The sequence below is a fragment of the Scyliorhinus torazame genome, chromosome 17, assembly GCF_047496885.1.
Source record: "Scyliorhinus torazame isolate Kashiwa2021f chromosome 17, sScyTor2.1, whole genome shotgun sequence".
Lineage (NCBI taxonomy): Eukaryota > Metazoa > Chordata > Chondrichthyes > Carcharhiniformes > Scyliorhinidae > Scyliorhinus > Scyliorhinus torazame.
Window position 1 is genome coordinate 139943881 of NC_092723.1, and position 15101 is coordinate 139958981.

Here is a 15101-nt window from a genome sequence, read left to right on the forward strand (position 1 = left end):
AAATGAACCCAAGGTGGGAACCTTCAATATCCATCATCAAGAGTGGGTGAAGTGCCGATTCGCCAGGGTGGGCTGGCTGTATGGTGAGAGAACAAACACAAGGGACAAAAACAACTTGGCCTCATCCTCACCAACGCATTTGTCCATTGTTAGGAGTGGTCAGCATGGATTTGGATTCCTTGTGGAATTAAAGTTCCATCTTCATCCTTGCCGTGTTTTATGTATGGGACAGATTCAGAAACAGGTCTAGCAGCTCACAACTGGGCATACATGAGGAACAATAGGCCATCACCAGTAGCAGCAGAACTGTATTCCACCACAATCAGAAAACTCATGGTCCTGCCTTTTCCTCATCCTACCATTACCATCAAGCCAGGGGACCAACTCTGGGTCAATGAAGAATGCAGAAGAGTATGCCAGCTAGTGGCACCACCATGCATACTAAAAAATAACATGCAAACCTGGTGAAGATAAAACCCAGCACTATATGCATACTAAGCAGCATCCGATAATTGGAGCTGAGTGATTCAATAACCAAGTGATCAGATCAAAGCTCTGCAGTCCTACCACATCCAAGATGAAGGTTAGATAAAATACTTTAAAGAACATTACAAACTGGCCATCACACAAAGTACAATAATATTAAGGTATTCTATATCTATCATGTTGCTTCAATATAGTCAAAAACATTAGATATTTCAAAATGGTGCAAAGATATTTAACTTGTCTATATAGATCACACCAGGGTATATCTATTCTGCTACACATTAAGGTATTGAAATTGTATGGCATGTGCTGAAAATCCAGAGGGTCTTCATCTCTCAATGATGTATGTGCACTTTTGTATTCGTTTATGGGGCGTGCACACTTAAGGAAAAGCACTTGACCCCTGCATGATTTTGGCTTGCTAATTGCCAAGCTTCAGAGTTCAAACCTCATTCAATGGGGAATGTGTCCTTACCAAGATGGCGACCGCGTGGTTCCAAGCGACATTTTACGGCGTATGATTTGCGACAGCGGCCGGATGCGCTCCACTTTCCGGTTGCGTGGCGGTGGAGCCGCGGCTTTTGCTGTTTTCCTCGCCGAGTTTTTGGTTTATTTACGGGGCGGGAGCCGAGTCCGGGGGCAGGTATCAAGTCGCGTTCTTCAATCCTCACCGGGATGGCATTGGGATTCGGGGTTTGGGATTCAGGCGTCTGAGGTACTGAACATAAGGAGGCCATTCAGCCCATTGCACCTGATCTGGCGCTTTGGCGAGTTCGCTCTCAGTGTCAGTCTGGCAGAGTGGACAACCTTCATCCCCGAGACAGGAGGCAGTGGATTCACCACCCACTGCACAGCCTCGAGCACAAAATCCGGGAGGACAGTCCCTGCAGCACTGAGGGAGTGCTGCACTGTCAGAGGGTCAGTACTGAGGGAGTGCTGCACTGTCAGAGAGTCAGTACTGAGGGAGTACTGCACTGTCAGAGGGTCAGTACTGAGGGAGTGCTGCACTGTCAGAGGGTCAGTACTGAGGGAGTACTGCACTGTCAGAGGGTCAGTACTGAGGGAGTACTGCACTGTCAGAGGGTCAGTACTGAGGGAGTACTGCACTGTCAGAGGGTCAGTACTGAGGGAGTGCTGCACTGTCAGAGGGTCAGTACTGAGGGAGTACTGCACTGTCAGAGGGTCAGTACTGAGGGAGTGCTGCACTGTCAGAGGGTCAGTGCTGAGGGAGTGCTGCACTGTCAGAGGGTCAGTGCTGAGGGAGTGCTGCCCTGTCAGAGGGTCAGCACTGAGGGAGTGCTGCACTGTCAGAGGGTCAGTGCTGAGGGAGTGCTGCCCTGTCAGAGGGTCAGTACTGAGGGAGTACTGCACTGTCAGAGGGTCAGTGCTGAGGGAGTGCTGCACTGTCAGAGGGTCAGTACTGAGGGAGTACTGCACTGTCAGAGGGTCAGCACTGAGGGAGTGCTGCACTGTCAGAGGGTCAGTGCGGAGGGAGTGCTGTGCTGTCAGAGGGTCAGTACTGAGGGAGTACTGCACTGTCAGAGGGTCAGTGCGGAGGGAGTGCTGCACTGTCAGAGGGTCAGTACTGAGGGAGTGCTGTGCTGTCAGAGGGTCAGCACGGAGGGATTGCTGTGCTGTCAGAGGGTCAGCGATGAGGGAGTGCTGTGCTGTCAGAGGGTCAGTGTGGAGGGAGTGCTGTGCTGTCAGAGGGTCAGCGATGAGGGAGTGCTGTGCTGTCAGAGGGTCAGTGCGGAGGGAGTGCTGTGCTGTCAGAGGGTCAGTTCAGAGGGAGTGCTGTGCTGTCAGAGGGTCAGCGATGAGGGAGTGCTGTGCTGTCAGAGGGTCAGCGATGAGGGAGTGCTGTGCTGTCAGAGGGTCAGTTCAGAGGGAGTGCTGCGTTGTCAGAGGGTCAGCGCGGAGGGAGTGCTGTGCTGTCAGAGAGTCAATGCGGAGGGAGTGCTGCACTGTCAGAGGGTCAGTGCGGAGGGAGTGCTTTGCTGTCAGAGGGTCAGCACGGAGGGAGTGCTACGCTGTCAGAGGGTCAGCGCAGAGGGAGTGCTGTGCTGTCAGGAGGGTCAGCACGGAGGGAGTGCTGTGCTGTCAGGAGGGTCAGTGCGGAGGGAGTGCTGTGCTGTCGGGAGGGTCAGTGCGGAGGGAGTGCTGTGCTGTCAGGAGGGTCAGCGCGGAGGGAGTGCTCTGCTGTCAGGAGGCTCAGCGTGGAGGAAGCGCTGAGGTGTCAGGAGGGTCAGTGCGGAGGGAGTGCTGTGCTGTCAGGAGGGTCAGTGCGGAGGGAGTGCTGTGCTGTCAGGAGGGTCAGCACGGAGGAAGTGCTCTGCTGTCAGGAGGGTCGGCGCGGAGGGAGTGCTGTGCTGTCGGGAGAGTCAGTGCGGAGGGAGTGCTGTGCTGTCAGGAGGGTCAGTGCGGAGGGAGTGCTGTGCTGTCAGGAGGGTCAGCACGGAGGGAGTGCTGCACTGTCAGGAGGGTCAGTGCGGAGGGAGTGCTGCACTGTCAGGAGGGTCAGTGCGGAGGGAGTTCCACGCTGTCAGGAGGGTCAGTGCGGAGGGATTGCTGTGCTGTCAGGAGGGTCAGTGCGGAGGGAGTGCTGTGCTGTCAGGAGGGTCAGTGCGGAGGGAGTGCTGTGCTGTCAGGAGGGTCAGTGCGGAGGAAGTGCTGTGCTGTCAGGAGGGTCAGTGCGGAGGAAGTGCTCTGTCAGAGGGTCAGTGCGGAGGGAGTTCCACGCTGCCAGGACGGTCAGTGCGGAGGGAGTGCGGTGCTGTCAGGAGGGTCAGCGCGGAGGGAGTGCTGTGCTGTCAGAGGGTCAGCACGGAGGGAGTGCTGTGCTGTCAGGAGGGTCAGTGCGGAGGGAGTGCTGTGCTGTCAGGAGGATCAGCACGGAGGGAGTGCTGTGCTGTCAGAGGGTCAGCACGGAGGGACCGCTGCTGTGTCAGGAGGGTCAGTGCGGAGGGAGTGCTCTGCTGTCAGGAGGGTCAGCACGGAGGGAGTGCTGTGCTGTCAGAGGGTCAGCACGGAGGGAGTGCTGTGCTGTCAGGAGGGTCAGTGCGGAGGGAGTGCTGTGCTGTCAGAGGGTCAGCACGGAGGGAGCCCTGCGGTGTCAGTAGGGTCAGCACGGAGGGAGTGCTGTGCTGTCAGAGGGTCAGCACGGAGGGAGTGCTGTGCTGTCAGGAGGGTCAGTGCGGAGGGAGTGCAGCGCTGTCAGAGGGTCAGCACGGAGGGAGTGCCGCGCTGTCAGGAGGGTCAGCACGGAGGGAGTGCTGTGCTGTCAGAGGGTCAGCACGGAGGGAGTGCTGTGCTGTCAGAGGGTCAGCACGGAGGGAGTGCTGTGCTGTCAGGAGGGTCAGTGCGGAGGGAGTGCTGTGCTGTCAGAGGGTCAGCGCGGAGGGAGCCCTGCGGTGTCAGTAGGGTCAGCGCGGAGGGAGTGCCGCACTGTCAGGAGGGTCAGCGCGGAGGGAGTTCCACGCTGTCAGGAGGGTCAGTGCGGAGGGAGTGCTGTGCTGTCAGGAGGGTCAGTGCGGAGGGAGTGCTGTGCTGTCAGGAGGGTCAGCGTGGAGGAAGCGCTGAGGTGTCAGGAGGGTCAGCACGGAGGGATTGCTATGCTGTCTGGAGGGTCAGTGCGGAGGAAGCGCTGAGGTGTCAGGAGGGTCAGCACGGAGGGAGTGCTGTGCTGTCTGGAGGGTCAGCGTGGAGGAAGCGCTGAGGTTTCAGGAGGGTCAGTGCGGCGGGAGTGCTGTGCTGTCCGGAGGATCAGCGTGGAGGAAGCGCTGAGGTGTCAGGAGGGGCAGCACAGATGGAGTTCCGCGCTGTCAGGAGGGTTAGCGCGGAGGAAGCGCTGAGGGTGTCAGGAGGGTCAGCACGGAGGGAGTGCTGTGCTATCAGGAGGGACAGCACGGAGGGAGTACTGTGCTGTCAGGTGGGTCAGCGTGGAGGAAGCACAGGTGTCAGTAGGGTCAGTGCGGAGGGAGTGCTGTGCTGTCAGGAGGGTCAGCGCGGAGAAGCGCTGCGGTGTTAGGAGAGTCAGTGTGGAGGGAGTGCCATGCTGTCAGGAGGGTCAGCGCGGAGGAAGCGCTGAGGTGTCAAGGGGCAGCACGGATGGAGTTCCGCGCTGTCAGGAGGGTCAGTGCGGAGGAAGCGCTAAGGTGTCAGGAGGGTCAGCACAGAGGGTGTTCCGCACTGTCAGGAGGGTCAGTGCGGAGGAAGCGCTAAGGTGTCAGGAGGGTCAGCACGGAGGGTGTTCCGCACTGTCAGGAGGGTCAGCGCGGAGGGAGTTCCACGCTGTCAGGAGGGTCAGTGCGGAGGGAGTGCTCTGCTGTCAGGAGGGTCAGTGCGGAGGGAGTGCTGTGCTGTCAGGAGGGTCAGTGCGGAGGGAGTGCTGTGCTGTCAGGAGGGTCAGTGCGGAGGGAGTGCTGTGCTGTCGGGAGGGTCAGTGCGGAGGGAGTGCTGTGCTGTCGGGAGGGTCAGTGCGGAGGGAGTGCTGTGCTGTCGGGAGGGTCAGTGCGGAGGGAGTTCCGCACTGTCAGGAGGGTCAGTGCGGAGGAAGCGCTGAGGTGTCAGGAGGGTCAGCGCGGAGGGGGTGCTCTGCTGTCAGGAGGGTCAGTGCGGAGGGAGTGCTGTGCTGTCGGGAGGGTCAGTGCGGAGGGAGTTCCGCACTGTCAGGAGGGTCAGCGCGGAGGGAGTGCTGTGCTGCCAGGAGGGTCAGTGCGGAGGGAGTGCTGTGCTGTCAGGAGGGTCAGTGCGGAGGGAGTGCTGTGCTGTCAGGAGGGTCAGTGCGGAGGGAGTGCTGTGCTGTCGGGAGGGTCAGTGCGGAGGGAGTTCCGCACTGTCAGGAGGGTCAGTGCGGAGGAAGCGCTGAGGTGTCAGGAGGGTCAGCGCGGAGGGAGTGCTCTGCTGTCAGGAGGGTCAGTGCGGAGGAAGCGCTGAGGTGTCAGGAGGGTCAGCACGGAGGGAGTGCTGTGCTGTCAGGAGGGTCAGTGCGGAGGGAGTGCTGTGCTGTCGGGAGGGTCAGTGCGGAGGGAGTTCCGCACTGTCAGGAGGGTCAGTGCGGAGGAAGCGCTGAGGTGTCAGGAGGGTCAGTGCGGAGGGAGTGCTGTGCTGTCAGGAGGGTCAGTGCGGAGGAAGCGCTGAGGTGTCAGGAGGGTCAGCACGGAGGGAGTGCTGTGCTGTCTGGAGGGTCAGCATGGAGGAAGCGCTGAGGTTTCAGGAGGGTCAGTGCGGAGGGAGTGCTGTGCTGTCAGGAGGATCAGCGTGGAGGAAGCGCTGAGGTGTCAGGAGGGGCAGCACAGATGGAGTTCCGCGCTGTCAGGAGGGTTAGCGCGGAGGAAGCGCTGAGGGTGTCAGGAGGGTCAGCACGGAGGGAGTGCTGTGCTGTCAGGAGGGTCAGCGTGGAGGGAGTGCTGCACTGTCAGGAGGGTCAGTGCGGAGGGAGTGCTGTGCTGTCAGGTGGGTCAGTGCGGAGGGAGTGCTGTGCTGTCAGGTGGGTCAGTGCGGAGGGAGTGCTGAGGGTGTCAGGAGCGCCAGCACGGAGGGAGTTCCACGCTGTCAGGAGGGTCAGCACGGAGGGAGTGCTGTGCTGTCGGGAGGGTCAGTGCGGAGGGAGTGCTGTGCAGTCAGGAGGGTCAGCACGGAGGGAGTGCTGTGCAGTCAGGAGGGTCAGTGCGGAGGGAGTGCTGTGCTGTCAGGAGGGTCAGCGTGGAGAAGTGCTGCGGTGTCAGGAGGGTCAGCACGGAGGGAGTGCTGTGCAGTCAGGAGGGTCAGCGCGGAGGGAGTGCTGTGCAGTCAGGAGGGTCAGCACGGAGGGAGTGCTGCACTGTCAGGAGGGTCAGTGCGGAGGGAGTGCTGTGCTGTCAGGTGGGTCAGTGCGGAGGGAGTGCTGTGCTGTCAGGTGGGTCAGTGCGGAGGGAGTGCTGAGGGTGTCAGGAGCGCCAGCACGGAGGGAGTTCCACGCTGTCAGGTGGGTCAGCACGGAGGGAGTGCTGTGCTGTCGGGAGGGTCAGTGCGGAGGGAGTGCTGTGCAGTCAGGAGGGTCAGCACGGAGGGAGTGCTGTGCAGTCAGGAGGGTCAGTGCGGAGGGAGTGCTGTGCTGTCAGGAGGGTCAGCGTGGAGAAGCGCTGCGGTGTCAGGAGGGTCAGTGCGGAGGGAGTGCTGTGCAGTCAGGAGGGTCAGCGCGGAGGGAGTGCTGTGCAGTCAGGAGGGTCAGTGCGGAGGGAGTGCTGTGCTGTCAGGAGGGTCAGCGTGGAGAAGCGCTGCGGTGTCAGGAGGGTCAGTGCGGTGTCAGGAGGGTCAGTGCGGAGGGAGTGCTGTGCTGTCAGGAGGGTCAGCACGGAGGAAGTGCTCTGCTGTCAGGAGGGTCGGCGCGGAGGGAGTGCTGTGCTGTCAGAGGGTCAGCACGGAGGGAGTGCTGTGCTGTCAGGAGGGTCAGTGCGGAGGGAGTGCTGTGCTGTCAGGAGGGTCAGTGCGGAGGGAGTGCTGTGCTGTCAGGAGGGTCAGGGCGGAGGGAGTGCTGTGCAGTCAGGAGGGTCAGCGCGGAGGGAGTGCTGTGCAGTCAGGAGGGTCAGTGCGGAGGGAGTGCTGTGCTGTCAGGAGGGTCAGCGTGGAGAAGCGCTGCGGTGTCAGGAGGGTCAGTGCGGAGGGAGTGCTGTGCTGTCAGGAGGGTCAGCACGGAGGAAGTGCTCTGCTGTCAGGAGGGTCGGCGCGGAGGGAGTGCTGTGCTGTCAGAGGGTCAGCACGGAGGGAGTGCTGTGCTGTCAGGAGGGTCAGTGCGGAGGGAGTGCTGTGCTGTCAGGAGGGTCAGTGCGGAGGGAGTGCTGTGCTGCCTGGAGGGTCAGTGCGGAGGGAGTGCTGTGCTGTCTGGAGGGTCAGTGCGGAGGGAGTGCTGTGCTGTCAGGAGGGTCAGGGCGGAGGGAGTGCTGTGCTGTCGGGAGGGTCAGTGCGGAGGAAGTGCTCTGCTGTCAGGAGGGTCAGTGCGGAGGGAGTGCTGTGCTGTCAGGAGGGTCAGTGCGGAGGGAGTGCTGTGCTGTCAGGAGGGTCAGCGCGGAGGGAGTGCTGTGCTGTCAGGAGGGTCAGTGCGGAGGGAGTGCTGTGCTGTCAGGAGGGTCAGCGCGGAGGAAGCACTGCGGTGTTAGGAGAGTCAGTGTGGAGCGAGTGCCATGCTGTCAGGAGGGTCAGCGCGGAGGGAGTGCTGTGCTGTCTGGAGGGTCAGTGCGGAGGGAGTGCTGAGGGTGTCAGCAGCATCAGCACAGAGGGAGTTCCGCACTGTCAGGAGGGTCAGCGCGGAGGGAGTTCCGCGCTGTCCGGAGGGTCAGTGCGGAGGGAGTGCTGTGCTGTCAGGAGGGTCAGCGTGGAGGAAGCGCTGAGGGTGTCAGGAGCGTCAGCACAGAGGGAGTTCCGCACTGTCAGGAGGGTCAGCGTGGAGGGAGTGCTGTGTAGTCAGGAGGGTCAGTGCGGAGGGAGTGCTGTGCAGTCAGGAGGGTCAGTGCGGAGGGAGTGCTGCTCTGTCAGGAGGGTCAGTGCGGAGGAAGCGCTGAGGTGTCAGGAGGGTCAGCACGGAGGGAGTGCTGCTCTGTCAGGAGGGTCAGCGTGGAGGAAGCGCCTAGGTGTCAGGACGGTCAGTGCGGAGGGAGTGCTGTGCAGTCAGGAGGATCAGTGCGGAGGAAGCGCTGAGGTGTCAGGACGGTCAGCACGGAGGGAGTGCTGCTCTGTCAGGAGGGTCAGCGCGGAGGGAGTGCTCTGCTGTCAGGTGGGTCAGTGTGGAGGAAGCGCTGAGGTGTCAGGAGGGTCAGCACGGAGGGAGTGCTGTGCTGTCAGGAGGGTCAGCGCGGAGGGAGTTCCACGCTGTCAGGAGGGTCAGCGTGGCCACTATTCGAAGAAGAGCAGAGGAACTCTTCCTGGCATCCTGGGCAATGTTTATCCCTGCAACAGCGTCATTAAAAGTGATCAAATGATCATTTTCACATTGCTGTTTGTGGAATTGGCTGTTGCTGTTTCCTACAGTCCAGCAGTAATTGCAATTTGGAAGAGGGCTATAGAAGTAGAAACCTTTCCCCTTAAATATTTTCCATCTTAAAATATTTATCGATTTTTCTTTCGGATATTCTAACTATTAGGAAAGACTGAACAGACTGGGACTCATCTCTAGAAAAGGGAAGGTTGAGGGTTAACTTGAGTCTTTAATATTATTGAAGAGGGCAGCACGGTGGCACAGTGGTTAGCATTGCTGCCTCGCGGCGCCGAGGTCCCAGGTTCGATCCTGGCTCTGTGTCACTGCGTGTGGAGTTTACACATTCTCCCCGTGTTTGGGTGGGTTTTGCCCCCACACCCCAAAGATGTGCAGTGCAGGCTGATTGCCCACGCTAAATTGCCCCTTGGAAAAAATTAATTGGGTACTCTAAATTTATAATTTAAAAAATTAATTATTGAAGGGGTTTGATGAGAGTAAATGTAATGATGATATTTCCACTTATTGGGAAACCTGGGGTCATAAATCGGGATGGGCAATGAAAATCAATATGATAGTCACCAATAACCCCAATGGGAAATTCTGGAGAAGCTTCACTCAGTGGTTTGAATATGGGCCTCACGATTAGAAGGAGGTGAATTTAATATTTACAGGCAGCTAGATAACTTGGTGGAGTCAGAAAGAAAATGTCATACCAATAAATTTTAATGAAGTAGGATGGGGGAGGCTCACATGGAGTATAAACAGCGAGTTGGACCAGCTGGTTTCAATGGCCTGTTTTTGCGATGTAAATTTAATATAATTTTGTGTAAAAGTAATTATGAAACCACTCTTTCTTGCCGGCCATTCAGTGTCCTGATAATTCCACCAAAAATAATTCCCCCAAACCTTGCCTTATACTTGTAGTGATGATGTCCAGTAATAGGCTCACCAACCAATAATAATCTTTATTAGTGTCACAAGTAGGCTCACATTAACACTGCAATGATATTACTGTGAAAAATCCCCCAGTCGCCACACTCTGGCGCTGTTCGGGTACACTGCTTTTAAAGTTACACTTGTGTAACTTTACCAATGGTTGGTTATTAAGAGTACCACAGTGTGATTGAGAGGAGCTGACCAATATATGTGATCTGGACTATAGGAAACCATCCCTTGCCCTTTTCAATTCTAGTTGACCACACCATAGGAGTAGGCATTCAGCCCTTTGTGCCTGCTCCACTATTCAATAAGATCATGGCCGATTTGGCTGTGCGTAACTCTTGACTCCTTTGTCGACAAAAATCTGTTTACTTCTGCCTTCAATAAATTCAATGACCATTCTCCTGCAATGCCTCTCCATCGTTGTCCATTGGGATCGCACTCACTTGTATGGTTCCATACAAACAAAGGAATTATGAAGGAGGAGGCCATTTGACTACTCACTAATATTAATGTTAATGAGATTGTGGCCTCATCTTGACATTCCTGTCTACCTCTATATCCTTTCACTCCCTTCTTAGTCAAGGATATACTTAAATGTATTCAACAATCCTGTTTCCACCATTCTCTGGAGAAGAGAGTTCCAACGACTCATGACCCTCTGAAAGAAAACATTTCTCCTCATCCCCGTAAATGGGACCATTCGCATTTTTGAACTGCATCCTCTAGTTATAGCTTCTCCCATAAGCCGAAAGCTCCTTTCGGCATTCACCTTATCAAATCCCTTCACAAACTTATATACTTCAATAAGATCACCTCTTATTCCTGTAAAGTCCAATGGATACAGGCCAGCTTTTTCAACCTTTCCTCATAAGATGGACCCTCCCATTCCAGGTATCAGTCAAATGAACCTTCTCTGAACTGCTTCTACTGCATTTATGTCCTTTCTTAAATAAGGAGACCAAAGCTATACACAGTACTCCAGATGTAGTCTCACCAATGCCCTGTACAACTGCAGTCAAACATCCCTAATTTTATATTCCATTCCCCTTGCAATAAATAACAACATTCCATTTATCTTTCTAATCACTTGCTGTACCTGCACACTAACGTTTTATGATTGATGAACTAGGACACCCAGATCCTTCTGTACCACTGAGTTCTGTGATCACCCCATTTAATATATTCAATTATACCTGCCAAAGTGGATAAGTTCAAATTTTCCTACAGTATACCCTAAATGTCAAATTTTTGGCCACTCACTTAACCTAGGACCCGGGTTCAATTCCCGGCTTGGGTCACTGTCTGTGCAGAGTCTGAACGTTCTCCCCGTGTCTGCGTGGGTTTCCTCCGGGCGCTCTCCCACAAGTCCCGAAAGATGTGCTTGTTAGGTGAATTGGACATTCTGAATTTTTATTGCAAGGGAAATGGAAGATAACAGTAGGGAAGTTTTACTGCAGCTTTACAGGGCCTTGGTAAGACCACATTTGGAACACAGCTTTGACAAAGCGTAATCTGGACTTGAAACATTAGCTCTTTTCTCTCCTTACAGATGTTGCCAGACCTGCTGAGATTTTCCAGCATTTTCTATTTTGTTTTCAGATTCCAGCAACCGCCGTAATTTGCTTTTATTTATTTGGAACACTTTGTACAGTTTTGGGTTCCTTACTTGAAAAAACATATAATTGCAGTAGAAGCATTTCACTCAACTCATTCCTGGGATGAGGGGCTTAGCTAATGAAGTAAGGTTGAGCAGATTGGGCCATTACCTGTTTCAGTTTAGAAGAATGAGAGGTTATCTTATTGAAACATACAAGATCCTGAGGAGATTTGATGGGGTGAATACCGGGAGGACGTTTCCACTTGTTGGGGAGACAAGAACTGGGCGACACAGTTTAAGAATAAGAGGTCTACCATTTATGACAGAGATGCGGAGAAAGTTTTTTCTCCGGCCGTTAGCCTGTGGAATTTTCTTCCCCAGACAGCTGTGCAGGCCATTGAATTTATTCAAGATTGAATTAGATAGATTTTTTCATAGATAAGGGAGTCAAGTGTTATGGGGCAGACAGGAAAGTGAAGTTGAGCCCACAACCAGATCAGCCATGATCTTATCAAATGGGGGACCAGGCTTGAGGAGCTAAATGGTCTACTGCTCTTAAGACGTATGTTCCTATTAGCCAATCTAGTACAGGCTGGTTTTTGGTTGGCAATAGAATGTGTTCCAGGAAACTATCCTGAAAATATTATCAACTCATCATCCAGGTTACCTTTGTCAATCTGATTTGTTCTATTTGTAGATTGAAATCACCCATGATAGGGCAGCACGGTGGCACAGTGGTTAGCACTGCTGCCTCACGGCGCCAAGGTTCCCGGGTCATTGTCCGTGTGGAGTTTGCACATTAACCCCGTGTCCGCGTGGGTCTTGCCCCCACAACCCAAAGATGTGCCTGTTTCAATGCAAGGGGTGCCAGGAGTAAGGGAGATGAACTTAGAGCATGGATCAGTACTTGGAACTACGATGTTGTGGCCATTATGGAGACATGGATTTCACGGGGGCAGGAATGGTTGTCAGATGCTCCGGGGTTTAGTCGTTTTCAGAAGAAGAGTGAGGGAGGCAAAAGAGGAGGGTGGGTGGCACTGTTAATTAGGGAGTGCATCACAGCTGCAGAAAAGGAGGTAGTTGAGGAGGGCTTGTCTACTGAGTCAGTATGGGTGGAAGTCAGAAACAAGAAAGGAACAGTCACTTTATTGGGAGTTTTCTATAGACTCACCAATAGCAGCAGAGAGATGGAGGAACAGATTGGGCGGCAGATCTTGGAAAGGTGCAGAAGTAATAGAGTTGTTGTCATGGGTGACTTCAACTTCCCTAATATTGACTGGACCCTCCTTACTGCAAATGGATTGGATGGAGCAGATTTTGTCAGGTGTGTCCAGGAAGGATTCCTGACTCAATATGCAGATAGGCCGACTAGGGGGAAGGCCATATTGGACTTGGTGCTCGGCAACGAACCAGGCCAGGTGTCAGATGTCTCGGTGGGAGAGCATTTCGGTGACAGTGACCACAAGTCCTTGACCTTTAACATAGTCATGGAGAGGGATAGGGACAGACAGTATGGGAAGGTATTTAATTGGGGGAGGGTAAATTATACTGCTATTAGACAGGAGCTGAGGAGCATAAAGTGGGAACAATTGTTCTTGGGGAAATGCACAACAGTAATGTGGGGGTTGTTTAAGGAGCACTTGCTGCGAGTGCTGGATAGTTTTGTCCCACTGAGACGAGGAAGGAATGGTAAGGTGAAGAGTAGGGCAATCAGTGAGAGTAGGGCAATCAGTGAGAGTAGGGCAATCGGGGACAGTGGAGGGGACTTGTGCCTAGAATCTGAGGAGATGGGGGAGGCCCTAAATGAATATTTTACTTCAGTATTCAGTAGAGAGAGGGACCTTGTTGCTCATGAGAACAGTGTGAACCAGGTTAATAGACTTGAACAGGTTGATATTAAGAAGTAGGATGTGCTGGAAATTTTGAAAAGCATCAGGATAGATAAGTCCCCTGGGCCTGACAGGATATACCCACGGTTACTACGGGAAGTGAAAGAGGAGATTGCTGCGCTGTTGACGATGATTTTTGCATCCTCACTCTCCACTGGAGTAGTACCGGATGATTGAAGGGAGGCGAACGTTGTTCCCCTGTTCAAGTAAGGGAATAGGGAAATCTCTGGGAATTACAGACCCATCAGTCTTATGTCTGTGGTGAGCAAAATATTGGAAAGGATTCTGAGAGATAGAATTTATGATTATTTAGAAATACATAGTTTGATTGAAGATAGTCAGCATGGCTTTGTGAGGGGCAGGTCAGACCTCACAAGCCTCATTGAATTCTTTGAGGATGTGACGAGACACATTGATGAAGGTCGGGCAGTGGATGTGGTGTATATGGATTTCGGTAAGGCATTTGATAAGTTTCCTCATGGTAGGCTCATTCAGAAAGTTAGGGGGCATGGGATACAGGGAAATTTGGCTGTCTGGATACAGAATTGGCTGGCCGAAAGAAGACAGCGAGTGGTAGTGGATGGAAAGTATTCCACCTGGAGGTCGGTGACCAGTGGTGTCCTGCAGGGATCTGTTCTGGGACCTTTGCTCTTGGTGGTTTTTATAAATGACTTGGATGAGGAAGTGGAAGGGTGGGTTAGTAAGTTTGCTGATGTCACGAAGGTTGGGGAAGTTGTAGATTGTGTCGAGGGCTGTTGCAGGTTACAACAGGACATTGACAGGATGCAGAGCTGGGCTGCGAAGTGGCAGATGGAGTTCAACCTCGATAAATGTGAAGTGATTCATTTTGGAAGGTCGAATTTGAATGCTGAATACAGGGTTAAAGGCAGGATTCTTGGAAGTGTGGAGGAACAGAGGAATCTTGGGGTCCACGTACATAGATCCCTCAAAGTTGCCACCCAGGTTGATAGGGTTGTTAAGAAGGCATATGATGTGTTGGCTTTCATTAACAGTGAGATTGAGTTTAAGAGCCGCGAGGTTTTGCTGCAGCTTTATACCACACTTGGAATATTGTGTCCAGTTCTGGCGCCTCATTATAGGAAGGATGTGGATGCTTTGGAGAGGGTACAGAGGAGATTTACCAGGATGCTGCCTGGACTGGAGGGCATGGCTTATGAAGAAAGGTTGAGGGAGCTCGGGCTTTTCTCACTGGAGCGAAGAAGGAAGAGAGGTGACTTGATAGAGGTGTACAAGGTGATGAGAGGCATGGATAGAGTGGATAGCCAGAGACTTTTCCCCAGGGCGGAAATGGCTGTCAGGAGGGGACATAATTTTAAGGTGATTGGAGGAAGGTATAGTGGAGATCTCAGATGTAGGTTCTTTAACAGAGAGTGGTGGGTGCGTGGAATGCACTGCCAGCAGAGGTGGTGGAGTCAGAGTCATTAGGGACTTTTAAGCGACCCTTGGACAGGCACATGGACAGCAGTAAATTGAAGGGGTGTCGGTTAGGTTGATCTTAGATTAGGATAAATGCTCGGCACAACATCGTGGGTCGAAGGGCCTGTACTGTGCTGTACTGTTATATGTTCTCTGTGCAGGGTAGGTGGATTGACCACACTAAATTGCCCATTAATTGGAAGAAATGAATTGGGCACTCTTTTTTTAAAAAAAAAAAAAAGAATTTGCCCATGATTATTGCCATATCATTCTCACAAGCTCCCATCTTTCCCTCCTGTATAACCTATCCTACAATGTGGTTACTTTTCAACAAAGAACAAAGAAATGTACAGCACAGGAACAGGCCCTTCGGCACTCCAAGCCCGTGCCGACCATGCTGCCCGACTAAACTACTACTTGGGGAATTATAAACCACCCCACAAATGGCTTCCTACCTTTACTATTTCTTCTCTGTACCCAAACTGATTCTACACCTTGATCTCCAGAACTAAGGTCATCTCCCTCTATTGCAACCTTGATTCACTTTTACCTGGCTTCCTGTCCTTATGAAGTGTCATGTACCCTTAAATCTTCATGTCCCGGTGTTTGTCATTCTATAGCCATGTCTCTGTAATGTACATATTTATTTCTATTTGTGCTGTCAATTCATCCGCTTCATTATGAATGCAACATGCATTCAGATGCAGAGCCTTTATTTCTGTCTTTTTACTATTATTGTAAGCAGTATACCTATCTGCTGATGCATACTTCGGTCTGTCCCTTCCTGCCACACTCTGAT

General features: G+C 53.5%; 1 protein-coding gene across 7 annotated transcripts in view; it reads left to right on the plus strand.

The window, feature by feature from the left end:
* The first annotated feature begins 1017 nt into the window (after window positions 1–1017).
* cog7 (component of oligomeric golgi complex 7) overlaps window positions 1018–15101 on the plus strand; it is a 92895-nt gene continuing 78811 nt past the window's right edge. Inside the window, exon 1 of one of the 7 annotated variants that reach the window (XM_072481177.1) lies at window positions 1018–1129. The gene's annotated coding sequence lies outside the window, so the exon portion shown is untranslated. Of the gene's footprint in view, window positions 1202–1247; window positions 1405–15101 lie in introns of those variants that run through there. The other 6 variants (XM_072481181.1, XM_072481176.1, XM_072481178.1 and 3 more) reach the window with 6 other exon arrangements.